This window comes from Mus caroli, unplaced genomic scaffold (genome assembly GCF_978045245.1).
Source record: "Mus caroli unplaced genomic scaffold, Mus_caroli_1 scaffold_3, whole genome shotgun sequence".
In the NCBI taxonomy this organism is placed as follows: domain Eukaryota; kingdom Metazoa; phylum Chordata; class Mammalia; order Rodentia; family Muridae; genus Mus; species Mus caroli.
This window is the reverse complement of record NW_028227258.1, coordinates 38,135,511-38,152,520: the sequence shown is the minus strand read 5'-3', so window position 1 is coordinate 38,152,520 and position 17,010 is coordinate 38,135,511. Positions and strand designations below refer to the sequence as shown.

Here is a 17,010-nt window from a genome sequence, read left to right as displayed (position 1 = left end):
TGGGAAAACCTGAGAAATTGATAAACTAGTAAAATTAACATCTTAAAAGGAAAAAAAAAAACAAAAAAAACACCTGGAATGGCAAAACCTCAGAGAATTGAACATTGGAACTATGAGAATTAGCAATCTAGGTTTGAGTATTTGAATAAGAACAAAATTAAGGAGAAAAAAAAAGACCCAGACAGAATCAATATCGATGAATTAGGAAGATGGCTCGTTGGCTAAGAGCTTCAGTACCTGAGTTTGGATCCCCTGTACTCATGTATGAGACATCAGGGATGGAGACTGGACATCCTGATAGCTCATTGGTCGGCCAGCCTAACCCTGAATGAAGTTTCCAATTCCATGAGAAACTGTCTCAGGGCAGTACGGTAGAAAGCAATAGGGGACCACATCTGTGTCCTGCTCTGGACTCTGTGTGTGCACACAGGCACCTACACCTGCACACTTGCTCCAACACAGCACAAGTAATTTTAAAACTGGAAAATCTGCAGAGTCCTTGTTTATTAGTAAAACTTGAGTCTGCTATTGTAAAAGCTTTAAAGATACACTGTAAGTACGGGGCTAGCCTGGTTTACAAGGCAAGTTCCAGGACAGCCAGGGCTGTTGCACAAAGAAACACGGTCCCAAAACAAATAAAACAAAATTATAGACAAATTTTTCCAGGAGACCAAAGAGAATAGTTCCAAATCTCCTGAACCAGTCCTTACCTCAATACCAAACATCATCATAAAAACAAACAAACCCACCACTACTAACAGGAAAAGAAACCCGCAAAGTAGAGGGGAGACAGAATAGTTTGTGACTATCCAGTGAGATAAGAACTCATTTGAATTCTCATTGGCTTATTCAATTTATCATAGATTTTTGAAAAATAAAAAAACTGTTCCATGTACCTGCCCACATATCTTAAAGGGAGAAAAATATCGTTACTTTATACAGACAAATTATAAAAAGAGTTTGGCCGGGCAGTGGTGGCACACACCTTTAATCCTAGCACTCAGGAGGCAGAGGCAGGCAGATTTCTGAGTTCGAGGGCAGCCTGGTCTACAGAGTGAGTTCCAGGGCAGCCAAGGCTATACAGAGAAACCCTGTCTGGGAAAATAATGATAATAATAATAGTAATAATAATAAAATTAATTAAAATTAAAAGAGTTTGAGGCCTGGGAAGATTGTTCATTCCGGATGATGCTTGACACACAATCATGAGGATCTACCTATCACCCATGTAAAAAGCCAGGCAGAGTTGTCCATCTCTAATCCCAGTGCCAGGGAGTAAGAATCCCAGGAGCTCACCGACCAGCCGGCCCAACCTAATAAGGAGCTCCAGGCTTGTGAGAAAACATGTCTTAAACAAAAACGGCATGAAGGGACTGGAAAGACGGCTCAGTGGTTAAGAGCACTGACTGAGGACTCCCTGGGGCTCTACCCCCCACCCTCCACCCCGCCCCTCACCCCCGCCCTCACCAGGGCAATGGATGCCTCTTCTTCCAGCACCTTCGTTCGCTCAAGCACAGAAAACACAAGAAAGAGAACAAAGACTCATTCTTGGCTCCTGAGGACCCAGAAGGAACACGGCCAGGTCTGTCTATCAGCCTGTTGGCCAGGAGCTGAGGCCTCAGCCTAAAGATGTGTTTCAAGTCCCCTGTCATGGACCACCTATACATTGGCAAGCAATGGCTCCACTCTACGGTCTCTAAGCTCTGCTGTATTTGAAGTGTGTTTAACTAAAGTTGTCAGCAAATAGATGTAAATTGTTCATGGACAAAAAGAAAAGAACTTCCTGTTCTGGTAGAGGACCTAAGTCATTCCAAGCATCCACCTGTCAGTTCACAAACTCCAGGACCAGGAGATCCAATGCCCTCCTCTGGCCTCTGCAGGCACCTGGTTCACATGAAGGCAAAACATTAATATACGTTAAGAAAAAAATTTAAGAGGAAAGAGTTGACCCAATATTGACCCCTGACATGGGTATACACACACACACACACACACACACACATGCTCACACACACACACATGCTCACACACACAAATTCACACTGGTTTGATTAAATACAACAGTCATTTATGATTTTTTTTTTTTTTATGTTTTTGTTTTTTCGTTTTTCGAGACAGGGTTTCTCTGTGTAGCCCTGGCTGTCCTGGAACTCACTCTGTAGACCAGGCTGGCCTCAAACTGAAAAATCTGCCTCTGCCTCCCAAGTGCTGGGAATAAAGGCGTGCACCACCACGCCCGGCCATTTGTGATTTTAAAAAATAGCAAACTTTGGGGCTGGTGAGATGGCTCAGCGGGTAAGAGCACTGACTGCTCTTCCGAAGGTCCTGAGTTCAGTTCCCAGCATCCACATGGTGGCTCACAACCATCCATAATGAGCTCTGACACCCTCTTCTGGTGTGTCTGAAGACAGCTACAGTGTACTTATGTATAATAATAAATAAATCTTAAAAAACAATAGCAAACCTCTCTCTGGGATGGAGGTGCACACACACCATTTTAATCCCAACCCTCTGGAGGTAGAGGCAGGCCAGCCTGGTCTACAGAGTGAGTTCCAGGGACAGTCAGGGATGCATGGGGAAACCCCATCTCAAAACAAAGCCAAAGTAAAATAGCAAACTCTTGACTAGAACCACTCTAGATTTATAGAGTTTTGAACTGAATTGATTCTTGGTGGTAAAGGTTGAAAGTTTCACCCTGTTGCCAGGAACTACACTTGGGTTTCTGTGATCACAACTTGTATTCAGCATTATGCAATACAAGAGTCTGTAGCCAAACAAGAAAGTGAAGAAAGTGGGAAAAAGAAATGAGAGCAACAAAGATAAAAAGAAGAGGAAGAGGAAGAAAGAGAAGGAGGAGGAAGAGGAGGAGAATCTAGAAAGATAGCAGTTAGGAGAGTGGTCGCCTGACATGAGCAAAGCCACAGGTTCTACGACTAGTCCTATGTAAACCACACACAATGATCCCAGCACATGGGAGGTAGTGGAGGGAGGGTGGGGATCAGAAGTTCAAAGTTTGGCCATCTTTGGCTATTCAGTAAGTCTGAGATGGGTCTGTGCTATATGACCCCTTGTCTAAGGGGGGAAAAATGCCCTGGGAAAAAAAGAAAAGAAAAAAAAAGAATCATTATTTATAGAAGATATATAACTTTGGACATAGAAAATCCCTAAACAACTTGTGAGCTATTAAAAATTAGTAAAATTAGCAAAAGACAAAACTGCTTGAAAATTAGCATTGAGAAAAATACTATTTAAACATCCCAATAGAAAATGGACTGTCTTAGGTGGTGCCATTTGCTATTTCTTTGCTGTTCTTTCTATAGGATTTAACTCACTTCAAACTGAAAGAAGCAGCCCCCGTCCCATATTACATATTGCCAAGATTTTATTCAATTAAACAAATCTCTTGAATTTAAAGTTAGAAAAACTTTTACACACAACTCTGGGTTCAAGTAGACTGGTCATCGGCTGGCCCTTTGTCCCCTCTTTTAAAACTATGACTGATCAAAGAACACAAGATGTGAGTCTAATTGTTCTTTAAAAAAAGAGATGCTCTTGGGCAGTGGTGGCACATGCCTTTAATCCCAGTACTTGGAAGGCAGAGGCAGGCGTTCAAGGCCAGCCTGGTCTACAGAGTGAGTTCCAGGACAGCCAGGGCTATACAGAGAAACCCTGTCTCAAAAACAAACAAAAAACCAAGCAAACAAACAAACATATAAAGAGATGCTCTCAGCAGCCCGCCTCAGCCTCCCAGATGTGAGCATGTCAGGTGTGCACTACTGAACCTGGCTTGAGCATAAATATACGGCAGTTCATTCTAATTTGCTCCCCAAGGCAAAGTTCAATCCTGAGAAAGTCCTGGACTATTTGGAATCCTGTAAGACTCCATGTGGTAACCACGCTTTAGGCCATAAATGATCTGTGTATTGTATTAGCTATAAATTTTGGTAATACACTGAATATATCTTCTTTCCCTGCTGATCCTGTAATGTTTGTTTGTTTCTGGCCTAGCATTCACTCTGTAGGCCAGGCTAGCCTTAGACTCAGAGATCTGGCTACCACTACCTCTCAAGTCCTAGGATTAAAGGCATGTGCCACCAAACACTAAACATCTCCACCATACTGTTTTAGACTACATTTGATGTTAAAATTGTTTTTAGCTGAGTTTTATTTATTTATTACTTGCAATGCTGGGTATTGAACCCAGGGCCTCATGTACTCTAGGTTAGTGCTCTACCACCCAACTATAGCCTCATCTCGTTTGGACTAAACCGTAACCTGATAAGACTCATTAAATAACGAATCCAATTCTGTTCAAGTTTTCTCCAATGCTTACCAGATTCCTTCGGAATGATGCTAAAGTTACTCTTGGTCAAAATTACATTTGGAGTATAATTATAACGTTTAAACATATAATTTCAGGAGAATAGGGACACACCTGTAGGCAGTGTTGACAGATTTATTTAGGATTTGATTTATTTAGTAAATGCTGAGGCACGGTGATAGAAAAGGCCTTCGTGACCTATTGTGACTGCAGGAGAGGGAGGCCACAGTGCCAGGAGAAGAAGGTAAATCCGAGTAAGTAGCCTGAGGGCAAATGGCAGTGCTCTACTTAAAACACAGTCTGACCTAGGTGATGTTACAGTTTCTTAGATGAACAGTTGTGGCAAGCACCCCTCTCACTGTGGACTGACTGTAAATATCAAAACAAAAACACAAACAAAACAAAAAAACCAGCAAACAAGATCAACAACAGCAGCAACAACAAACCAGGACAAACAAGGTGTCTGAGTTCTCGGGATTCAGGGCACGCCTGTGTTTGGTGGATGGGAGGTGGTACAATTTTTCTGAGCTAACTCCCCAATGTCTGCCTTTGGAAATGAAGACAGTCTTTCACTCATTGATTTCACATTGATGGATTTATCTTATAGAAACCCTTCTTCAAGTTTTCATCAAAGAATTTCATAGAAGTAAGCCATTTGTCAAAAACAGTAAATTTTGCAGCTGGTTATCCATTTAATCTGCATAGATACATGTACACAGTCTTGTGTTGTATAATGTTACTTGGATCAATGGTCAAAGATGGAGTTCCATATGATTAGACACCTAGTGACATCAGAGCCATCTTGTATTGTGCAAGCATCCTCTATGATGTTTGCACAATGACCAAATTATGGACCTATTTCTCAAAACAGATTCCTGTCATTAAGGGACATGCTTGGATATTTCCAGCATTTCATTTGAAATATTCTCCATCTGTTGGCCAGACTGGGCTCAAACTCCAGGGCTCAAGTGATCATCCTGTCTCAATCTCACAGGTGCTAGGACTATAGGTACATGCCTTTGCGTGAATTAATAAAACGATAGAGATTGGAGTTCTATAGAGGAGCTAACAGTTACTGCTGGGCAGGAAGGACATAGTCATGAATTCTTTTGTATCTTCTCTAAAAAAAAAAAACAAAAACATATTTTTATCTTTGCAAGTGAGTCTATCAACTTAGGCTTGCTTGCTGTCTGTCTGTCTGTCTTTCTTTTTTATTTTTATTATTTATTTATTTATTTATTTGAGACGGGGTCTCTACAGCTCTGGCTAGCCTGGAACTCATGATGTAGACCAGGCTGACCTTGACCTGCCTCTTTCTCCTGCAGGTTCAGATGCTACAGCACTTGATCTGGGCTTTTTTATATACACAAGTCTTGGAACATAGAATGGGTCAGAACTAATGAGAAATCAGTAAGCTGCCATTGAGTACAGAGAGATCCTAAATCAATGAACAGCACCTAACAGTTACCTGGAACTGTTGTTATTAAGTGTCTGGCGACACATAACCACTCAAGTAATTGTCTTGTAATTGTGTGTGTGTGTGTGTGTGTGTGTGTGTGTGTGTGTGTGCACGCGCGCACTTGAGCCACACTCTCACAGACAGAGTGTCTGATCCCCTGGAGCTAGAGTTAAGAGGTCATTTGTGAGCTGCCCAACTCAGTGCTGGGAACTGAACTCTGGTCTTCTGGAAAAGCAGCAAGCCCTCTTTGGTTGGTTGGTTGGTTTGGTTTGGTTTGGTTTGGTTTGGTTTGGTTGGTTTGATTTGGTTTGGTTTGGTTTTTCAAGACAGGGTTTCTCTGTGTAGCCCTGGCTGTCCTGGAACTCTCTCTGTAGATCTCTGTAGTTAAGCACCTTTCCTAAGCAGTCTATTAAGAAAAAAAAAATTCCTCAGTGGAATTTTTAGCATGTTTACCATTTAAGGACCACATTTAAGGGACCACACAGTTTGTCCCTTCCCCTACAACAGAGGTGTTTGTGGCTTTTCAAAAGCATATAAGCTGGGTTTTCTGAGCACCAACAAAGAAAAAGTAACTTCCAAAGAAAGGTAGTTATAACTGTTTCAGTCATAACCGAGCATGTGTCTCCTGAATAATACTTGAAATTAGACCGCTCTGACCCAGTTACAGGCAAGGATTAAAGAAATCTGCTTAAAATTGAATTGTGTCCACTAGAGCAACAGCCAAGAGAAGTGCATTCCACAGTCTGTCCTTCAGAGAACCTCTGGCTAGCCTCCCTGCAAACCTTTGATTTCTTTTCTACTTTTAAACTCTGGATGGATGTAAATATAATCCACACCCATTCCCAGCCCTTAGTTTAGGCTTTCATTTTTGCTGGACAGCGTGAGCAGTCACGCAGGACTTCATTAGCTGTATCTATATCTCAAAGTAAAAGTTACATGTTGTGTAGTTGATTACACAGTGTTTGCACACTAATTTCCACTTGTTCATTCATTCATTTGTATGTGTGCTGTGTGGGGATTTGTGTTGGGGAGGAGGGAGGAAAGGAGGCAGGGAGGGAGGGAGAGAGAGAGAAAGAGAGAAGGAAGGAGGGAGAGAGCAAGCAGGCAGGGTTGGGCAGGGCTGGGGGCAGGGGATTGGGGGTTGGGGGTTGGCACGTGCCACAGCACACCACAAGACCTCAATCTGCTTTTTTTTTTTTTTTGGTTTGGTTTGGGGAGACAGGGTTTCTCTATGTAGCCCCAGCTGTGCTGGAACTCTCCTGGTAGAACAAGCTGGCCTTGAACTCAGCGATCCATCTGCCTCTGCCTCTTGCATGGTGCTTGGATTAAAGGCGTGCACCACCACACCCTGTTCATTCTCCTTAAAAAAAAAAAAAAAAAAAAGACACATTACTGCCTTGCAAGTTGAACCTCATACTAATTGGCACGTTCTGTTAGTTGATGTGCAAACTACAGACCAGGGCAGATCATTACACCAGTGTCCCGAAGTTGTGTTAAGAATAGATTTGTATGTCATCAACTGAACTGTTTACTTGGGATTTCTCTTTAGAGCGTAGAAAGACTGGTAAAGGGAAGGGCAAACCTCGAAGCGGATTCACAGAGGACTGCCAACCTAGAAGGAAGACCAAGGAAACTAGAAGCAGAGAGTAGGGGCTACTTTTACACCAGAACCTGAAACTCTCTTAGGAAAGCTCTTGGGAAGCGTTGGGAACGTTCTCATGACTCACCCTTTGTCTGAATGGGATAAGATACAGACTTCACCAAGGTCAAAAGTGACTTCTAATCTAACAGGGAGATACTAAGTAACCCGTAAGGAGAACAGCTCAATGCAGCTAAGAGATGCAGGTGGATAATGGCCGCTTGGCCAGACAGGAGAGGCAGAAAGCAATGGTCCAAAATGTTACCAGGCTGAGAGGCAGAAAGCAATGGTCCAAAATGTTACCAGGCTGAGAGGCAGAAAGCAATGGTCCAAAATGTTACCAGGCTTATCAGCACTCAGACTTTCCGGCTGGGTGGAGGGAGAGAAGAGCCTGCAGCCATCCTTCTAACCTTTACCTTTGGCCTGTGAAACTCTCTGGGTATTTTTCCCTTTTAGTTCCTTCTTCTTCATTCCTGCCTCACCCCCACCCTTTTCTTTCTTTTACTCTTTTTTTTCTCAAAAGTATCAGTGATTAATCCCAGCACTTGGGAGGCAGAGGCAGGTGGATTTCTGAGTTCGAGGCCAGCCTGGTCTACAAAGTGAGTTCCAGGACAGCCAGAGCTATACAGAGGAACCATGTCTCGAAAAACAAACAAACAAACAAACAAACAAACAAAAGTATCAGTGATGTCCACAGCGTGGATGCCTTCCTTTGAATGTAGTTATCTGACCTTTTACAAAGATCATGAGGGAACCAGATGTATCGGCATGTGTCTATAATTGCAGATCTTGGAAGATGAGGCAGAACAATTAGGAGTTTGAGGCTAGCATCAGCTACATTGTGAATTTGAGGCCAGCCTGGGCTACCTGACACTGGGTTTTTTTTTTTCTTTTTAAGACTTATTTATTTATTTTATGTATGTGAGTATGACCAATCCCATTACAGATGGCTATGAGCCACCATGTGATTGCTGGGAATTGAACTCAGGAACTCTGAAAGAGCAGTCGTTGCTCTTAACCACTGAGCCATCTCTCCAGCCCTTGACACTGTTTTAAACAAGCAAGCAAACAAACAAAACAAAACAAAACAAAACAAAAATAAAACAGCAAAAAAAATTAAATAAGTAAACACAGTGAGAGATACATTGGGAAACGATCTGCAGTTCAAAGCTCCCATCTTCTGAATCCAATGAGCATGAACAACCACTCGTAAAATTTTCCCAATCTTTTTTTTTTTCCTGTTTGAATGCTCATAGTGGTAACCAAAGTCCATTGTGACAACGTCTGTACTGGTAGGACGCAGGAAATTAGGTCTCCTGGAACTGGATTAAAACCACAGACAAGCCGCCAATGAGAGCACATCACTAAAAGGTCTAGAGCAGTGGGCTGCCTATCATCATAGAGGAGATTAGAATGGAAACCACTGAAAAACAAATGACTCAGATCTCTCTCTTGGAGTGTGATCCATCCCAGCTGACTGCTTCTCGTGTGTGTGTGTGTGTGTGTGTGTGTGTGTGTGTGTGTGTGTGTGTGTGTGCCAGGGCTATACAGAGAAGCTCTGTCTCAAACAACCAAAAAAAAAAAAACAAAACAAAAAACAAAAAACCCAACAGCTACAACAACAACAATAAACCTCACTTCAGCAGCCAAGAAGCCACCAGTGAAGGCAAAGGGGCCAACGTGAGGACTAGATAGACGGTAAAGCTGTCGCAAACGGTTCTCGGAGCCCTTGGCACTTCTTCTGTAGGATAGGAAGGAGGTCAGGGATTTTCAAGGCAAACTTTGACATTTCAAAGTGAAACTGGGGCCCTTGGGGAACAGGGTAGCTTGGCAGACTTCTCTCCGTGACGCAGAGTAAAATACGTATTTCTTAAGCACAAAAATCGAAGATTTGGTTCAAATTGCTTTCTTTGCTGTTTGGTTCATCGACTAGAGTGCGGGATAGGACTGCAGGGTATGGACCTGGGGGAGATGTCCACGAGCCTTAGGTCACCCCTGCTGTTATAGAGAAGTAAGGGGCTCAGTAGAGAACGGCCAGAGACAGCTTTGAGGACCTTGTGTCTGCAGTCGGCTCTGACCATGCTTGTAGCGTCACTGGCTTTCCACATTGACTTTTGCTGCCCTATCGAACACCTAACTTTACAGTGACTTGAAGCTGACTCATTTTTATTAAGGCCTTTCTATGTAGTCCTCCACTGGCCTTGAACTTGCAGCAACCCTGCAACCTTACCCAGCCTCCCAAGATCTGGGACCACAGATGTGTGCCGCCATGCCTAGCTCAGGTTCTCTCACTTCTGTGGTTAGCTGAATCTTCAACGACACTCTTGAGAAATAGTGGCTTTATGGGTCTCTCCCCTCCCCGACACACCTACATCCATTAGAACACGGAACTACCCCATCCTGAAACAGGGTTTCTCTGTGTAGCCCTGGCTGTCCTGAAACGCTGTAGACTAGACCAGACTGGCCTAAAGCTCATAGAGTCACCTGCTTCTGCCTCCCTTGTGCTGAGATGAAAGGTGTGGGTCACTATGCCCAGGTTGTGAAATGTAATTTTGCATGCAGTCTTTTTTCTTTTTTTTTTTTTTTTTTTTTGGTTTTTCGAGACAGGGTTTCTCTGTGTAGCCCTGGCTGTCCTGGAACTCACTTTGTACACTTTGTAGACCAGGCTGGCCTCGAACTCAGAAATCCGCCTGCCTCTGCCTCCCGAGTGCTGGGATTAAAGGCGTGCGCCACCACCGCCCGGCTCTTATTTGTACTCTTATCTCGTGTTCTACCAGCAGGTGTGGCCTGCTTGGGAAGGTACTTCTATACTTCTCTCGGTGACACGGAGTGTGGGGAGCAGGTGTGGCAGCAGTCCCAAGAAGGCGCCAGGGACTGCAGCTAAGTTGTATGACTTGCACTTGACTTCCTCATATAAACCACAAACATCGTGAGAGCTGCGCAGGTGTACCAGGTTACTGGCGAAGCCATTTTGGTGGAGATATGCCCCTGCTGCCCTGATTAGCTGAAGCTGCGTACCTGATGAGGTGATGTGGCCTGCTGTGAGTGGATGGGAACTAATAGTATATAAGAGTGAGAGGCCCAGGGCTCGGGATCTTTTGCCTACACAGTCAATGCGCAGCCCAATAAACGTGTGCAGAAGGATCCTATTGTGGTGTCTTTCTTGCTGGCGAGTCAGGCATCCCACAACGGAGGTTGAGGTTAAGTCTCAAAAGGATGTTTTTCTTCTCCTGTACTGTGGATATCTTTACTACCTAATGTCTTAAAATCAATGGTGATATAATTGGTCTTCAAATGCTGGTCCATCTTTTTACATATGAAAATACACCCAGGAGACCAGAAAGGTCCATTCAGATCCTTACTATTTCCTATCAAAGTGCAAGAACGTACTCGTATCTTGACTCATTTCTGTGACTCAGTAGCCACTACTGTTCCTCCGATTACTTCACAGCAGCAAAAATACTTCACACTGTGTGTGTGTGTGTGTGTGTGTGTGTGTGGTGTATTTATATGTGTATGACTGTGAGTATGGAACAGGAGATCAGGGTGTACGTGTGGAAGTAGGAAACCCTTGAGGTTGCTGGTCCTGGCTTTCTTTGATACAGGTCAGTTGTTACATAGGCCAGGCTAGTTGGCTCATGACCTTCCTGGGACAATGGACACAGGATACTGTGACCCCAGTTTACACAAGTTCTGGGGATCCATGGTCCTTGTGTTGGATAGCACACCTTTATCTACTGAACCATCTCCCTGGGCCCCCTCACCCACATTTTTATAGGTCTTAAAGCATGCATTAATTCAGATATTCTACCCCACCTGCCTTTCACAAATGCCCTGCAGTGAAGAAATTATTTGCATTTCACAGATGAGGAAACACATTCCAACAAGGTTGGATGACCTACGAGGTCACACAAAACATAAATAGAATGCCTGATAGGGAAACACAAGCTCTCTCATCCTTTCCCACCGAATGCGTCTGGCCAAAGCAGGAAATAAAGACTCGGCTGAATCGTCCTCTGTCTCAAGTCTCCCCTTCCTGGTGCATCATGTCATGAGCTTCAGAAGACAGTGTCTCAGTGACTGAGAACACATCCCTGGCCACCAGTCCTGGTATGTGTGTGTGTGTGTGTGCGCGTGTGTGTGTGTGTGCCTCTGCCTCCCGAGTGCTGGGATTAAAGGCGTGCGCCACCACGCCCGGCTAGCTGTTGGTTTTTATGGCTTGGGTTTTTGGTCTTCCATGGTCTTCACTTCAGGCCTCTTAGGACGTTGCTGGGAACTTGCTGGGGCCTGCTCTGGCTGTGACACAAAGTGGTGTAGCCTTTTACTCTGGTAGACTGTAGACATGCCCAATCTTTCTCCATACAGATTTCAGCAACTTCAACAGCACTTCAGAGAAAAAATGAGCATCTTTGATTAGGATATGATCCTTCTCCAGCTTTCTTGAGGAGTTTCTGGTTTACCGGAGACAGCTCCCTCCTCGTTTTAATAGAAACAACCACTTATATCAAGAATAAGACTTTTCAGTAGGGCGGTAATGGCGCACACTTTTAATCCCATCACTCAGGAATCAAAAGGCAGACAGATCTCCGAGTTTAAGGCTAGCCTGGTCTACAAAGAGTGTTCCAAAACAGCCAGAGCTGCACAGAGAAAGAAACCCTGTCTCAAAACAAACAAACAAACACCCACTCTTTTGTTTTTTGTTTGTTTGTTTTAAAGATTCAAGGTCATTATTTATTTGTTGCTCTTAAAGGACTCATTTTTGACTGGACTCAGACTTAGAAGTAGAAGCTCTCAGCGAGGACAGCCTCTTGGCAATCTGTTCCTGGTGCTTTTCTTTGGCTTCCTTCATTCTCTTGGCCAAAAGTTTAGCATATTCTGCAGCCTCCCCCTTGTTGTTCTTAGTGCGTAGCTTCTTCAGAGCAATACGTCGGCATTTGTGTTGCAGGAAGCCTGGAATAACAAGATGCTGAATCTTGGGTGCTTTGGTCCTGGGCTTCTTCTTTGTTTAAGGGCTTCCTAACAACATACTGGTGGACATCATCTTCTTTGGAGAGATTAAAAAGCTTTCGGATTCTACTAGCTCTTTTAGGTCCCCACCGACGAGGCACAGTAGTGTCTGTCAGTCCAGGAATATCCTTCTCTCCTTTCTTTCCAATAACCAAGTTGAGAACACTGAGATTAGTGTCCACAATGCATCCGCGAACAGACTTGCACTTCCTCTCTCCAGTTTTCCTTGGTCTGTAACAAGAATGCCCCTTACTCAACAGCAGGCACACTATGCCATGGGTCAAAACACCTTGCTTCATGGGAAAACCTTGCTTGCCACTCCCACCGCTGATCCAGACCACACAACCCTTCACCAAGAGCATCAGCAGCTACTTCCGTGGCCATGTGCTTCTCATAGAAGGTGCAGAGCTTGCACTTGTCATCCACCTCGATGAGCTTTTGACAGCTGGTGGCGGGGAAGGAGATGTTCAGCTTCATCTTGACACAGCTGAGCACCTGGGAGGCGTCAGGAAAAAAAGGCCACTCTTTTGTTTTAAGGACTGGGTTTTATCTATACTAAGCTGGCTGGAACTATGCAACTGCAGGTGACCTTGAACTTTTGACCCTCCTGCACTTGCCTCCTGAGTGTTGGGATTACAGCTGTGTACTACTGTGAGTTACAGCTACACCCCAGCCCCAAGAATAGCACTTTTAATATAAGTTAGGGGTTTTTTTCCCCCTAACATTTATTTATTATTTCTTTTTTTTTTTTTTTTTTTTTTTTTTTTTTGGTTTTTCGAGACAGGGTTTCTCTGTGTAGCCCTGGCTGTCCTGGCACTCACTTTGTAGACCAGGCTAGCCTCGAACTCAGAAATCCGCCTGCCTATTTATTATTTCTTAAGTACACCGTAGCTGACTCCAGACAGTCCATTAAATGGCATCAGATATCATATGGAGGGTTGTGAGCCACCATGTGGTTGCTGGGATTTGAACTCCGGACCTTCGGAAGAGCAGTCAGTGCGCTTAACTGCTGAGCCATCTCTCCAGCCCCATAAGTTAGTTTTAAAAAAGGAACAGAGAAGCTTCTCATATGCTACTGGTGGGGGCTCCTGGGATAAGGGCTGGAATGGGTGTCTACATGAACATCCATTTGCTAAAATAACCATGTGACATTTCCAGTGGGGCAGAGTTGGGAAGGAGTCCACGGTGGGGCCAAGGCTGACACACAACTTGCAGCTCCGCTTCTAAATCTCTTTTCTCTTCTGCTTCCGGGCCTCAAGGAATAATCGAGAAAGAGACAGGATCAGGGCCAGTGAGTCACTAAGGAGGAAGGGGGCGAAGGCTGCTTGGAAATCCAGTTCTCTCTAGAGAGCCAGTTTCTCCCTCTTGACACATTTAATGGAAGGAATCTGAGAACAAATCACACGCTGTCTTTGTCAGGCTGAGCAGGCAGGAACCACAGACATAGTTTCCCACACCGTCTGCTCTAGCTCACAGAAAGCTGCCTCGGGACTTTCCGGTTCCCTTCTGTTGTCCCAAACTCAAGGTCAGATGTATTGCTGAAAAGCAGACAGCCCTTGTGGTCGCTGTTCATCATTAGTGGGAAAGCCGTGGAGAAGTCACCATTGATATCTGTTAGTGAAAGTCAGGCGGGCACCTGCAAGTCCTGAGTCTATGGAAACGTCACTTTCCAACTTCCGGAACATAAATTCCCCAGGGCAGAGGCTGCCTTTGCCTGTAAGGTTTTTTTTGTTTTGTTTTGTTTTGTTTTGTTTTGTTTTGTTTTGTTTTGTTTTGTTTTGTTTTGTTTTGTCTTTGCCTGCCTTTGTCTCCCAAGATTAGCTTGTTTATCTCATTCTGTTAAGAGGATCATTAAAAAGAAATTGTTCTGAATTTGTCTGGGGCTCTGATTCTCACAAATTATTTCCTGGCACCAGAATGGCTTTCTGTGTTCATTGTGTCGTTTGCTGCTGTTGCTAGCTTCGAGCCAGAGCCTTTTAGAATGTACGACCCTTGGTGCTCAATTACAGCTGAGTTTAGGGACTCGCTCACACACTTGCCTACACCCACACCCCCACCACATTTCCCACCCCTCTGCTGCCCATTCAGGGCTCTTCTGACCCTAGAAAAGTGGTGCTTAGTGATAACAGCCCAGACCGATGCTCTTCTTCGAACCACCTCTCCTCCACAGGCCCTTATAATGCTTATCTGGCAACTTGTCCGTTATGTGTGTAATACCCAGAAAATGTAAGACCTTCAGGCTCTGCGTCTTTTCTGAATGTCAAGCTAGCAAAACTAAATAGTTTTGGAATGAACAAATAACATGCTCTGGGGGATATCAAGCCGCCCCCTCGTTTGTGATAGCACCTTGGTTTAGCTTTACCCTGCCAGCCAAAGAGGAGTTCCTCGCCCTGGGAAATCGATCTCCGCTAAGGCTCTACCCCCTGAAACCCAGGAAGACTTTTCCAAAGGTAGCTGACATGGTTTCTTCCCAGCTGGATTGTTTCCTCAGGTTAGTGTGATCTGAGAGCCAGCCTGTTTCTACTGACACAAAATTCCAAAAAAATAACTGGATCTGTACGAAAATGGCCAAAGTGCACAGGGAGCCTTTGGGGGGCTGGTAATAGGCAACAGAAGGGAATAGTCTGACCTATCGCTAGGCCTCATCTCCCAAGGGCCAGCAGGTCTCTGCAAAGGTTCAGTTATCCTGGACCAGAAAGAATGGCAAATGGGCCGGGCAGTGGTGGTGCACGCCTTTAATCCTAGCACTTGGGAGGCAGAGGCCTGTGAAACTCTCTGGGTATTTTTCCCTTTTAGTTCCTTCTTCTTCATTCCCGCCTCACCCCCACCCTTTTCTTTCTTTTACTCTTTTTTTTTTTCTCAAAAGTGTCAGTGATTAATCCCAGCACTTGGGAGGCAGAGGCAGGCGGATTTCTGAGTTCGAAGCCAGCCTGGTCTACAGAGTGAGTTCCAGGACAGCCAGGGCTATACAGAGAAACCCTGTCTTGAAAAAAGAAAAGAAACGAAAAGAAACGAAAAGAAACGAAAAGAAACGAAAAGAAAAGAAAAGAAAAGAAAAGAAAAGGGCAAATGGGAGGCAACCAGAGTAGTTGGTTCTGACTATGGATCGTGATCAAGATGAACTGAAGAGCCACCATCTTTCTCTGTGAGAGTGGTAGACTGAAGAATTTGCCCCTTGGACCACATTGTGGACAAAAGGTTCTTCATTAGAGATGTCTGAACGAACATCTTGGCTGAGAAGAAAAATCAAGGAAGTAGAAAGAACGATACACTAGTTTCTCACGTTTGTGACCAATTTATAAATCCCACAGGATTTCCACAGCGTCTCCCTTAATGTCTCTATTGACCTCCTGCTGAAGGCAAGGGCTGCAGAGCGAGCTTTGTCAGGTCCTGCCCCGGCTCCCTTTGTGAAGCTGCACCTGAGCCCCATGGCCTCCTTTCCCACAGTGTCCATGGAATGTAAGATCCCCTTCCCCTGCCCAAGGCTAATTCCTTCTGCTGCCATCCTTGGGGCCTATCAATCACTCAGCAGTTAGCATCTCTCATTCAGCCGGCTTCCCCATATATTAAAAAGGTCTCTCTCTCTCCTGTCCTAAGGGAAACGAAGACCTCCCCGACCTGCTGTGATCCCTAGGTATTTACTGCGTCTCTGACTCTTCTCCTTCTCAGTCAAATTGTATGAAAGAGCAGCTACAGAGTCGGGTGCTTGTGGCCCATTCTGAGATCCTCTGCTGTCTGGTTTCTGCCTTTTGCCTCCTGTTAAAACGATTCTCTTCATAGTCAGCTGTGAGATCCGATGGGCAGTTTTCAGCCTTTATCCTTCTTGACTCTTTTTTGAGTCACTTGGTACCTTGGACTACTTCCTCCTCCTTCCCCTCCCCCTCCTCCTCCTTGACGAATTTCTCCTTCAGTGGTGTCCAGAGAAATTCCTCCTTTCAGACTCACCCCCACCCCAGTCTCTCGATCCCCCTACTCAGCAGCCTTTAGTGGGTTTCCCTCCTCTTTCTGTAGTTTAAACAGCCTGTTGAAACATCACATACATGCACATGAGTGCTCAAGTTAAATTCGTAAGCTGAGCATGCCCATGTGGCAGGTACCCAGGACAGAGGGGAGAGGGTGCCTAGCACCCCTAGACACACACCAGGCACCCTTTCTAGCTACTGTCCGTCCTCTAAAAGGCACTACTATGCCTCCTTCCAGCACCACAGATAAGTTCTGCCTGTGTTTAAATTTTATGTGAGTCCAGGCTGTAAGAGTCTCATGCTCTGTTGGCTTGGTGTGCGGGAAGTGCCTGCATTTTTTTTTAGGAGTTCTAGCTTGTTCTCATTGCTCTAAGAGAGGTGACAGAAAGAAAATAACTCTTGGGGCTGACGAGACAGTTTGGCAGGTAAAGGCGCTTGCTGCCAGGACTGATGACTTGAGTTTGATTCCTGGGACCCACCTGGTGGAAGAAGAGAATTGATTCCTGTGAATTATTCTCTGAGCTCTCTCATGTGCTATGGCACATGAGACATGCCCATATATATGTATATATGTGCAACTTTATTTTTTTCAAAGCCTATTTTCAATGATGGTCCTTAAATG

General features: G+C 44.6%; 1 pseudogene; it reads right to left on the bottom strand.

Annotated features, from left to right (window-relative positions):
- Nucleotides 1–12,194: 12,194 nt before the first annotated feature.
- On the bottom strand, nucleotides 12,195–12,908 carry LOC110291751 (small ribosomal subunit protein eS6 pseudogene; annotated as a pseudogene).
- Nucleotides 12,909–17,010: the final 4,102 nt, after the last annotated feature.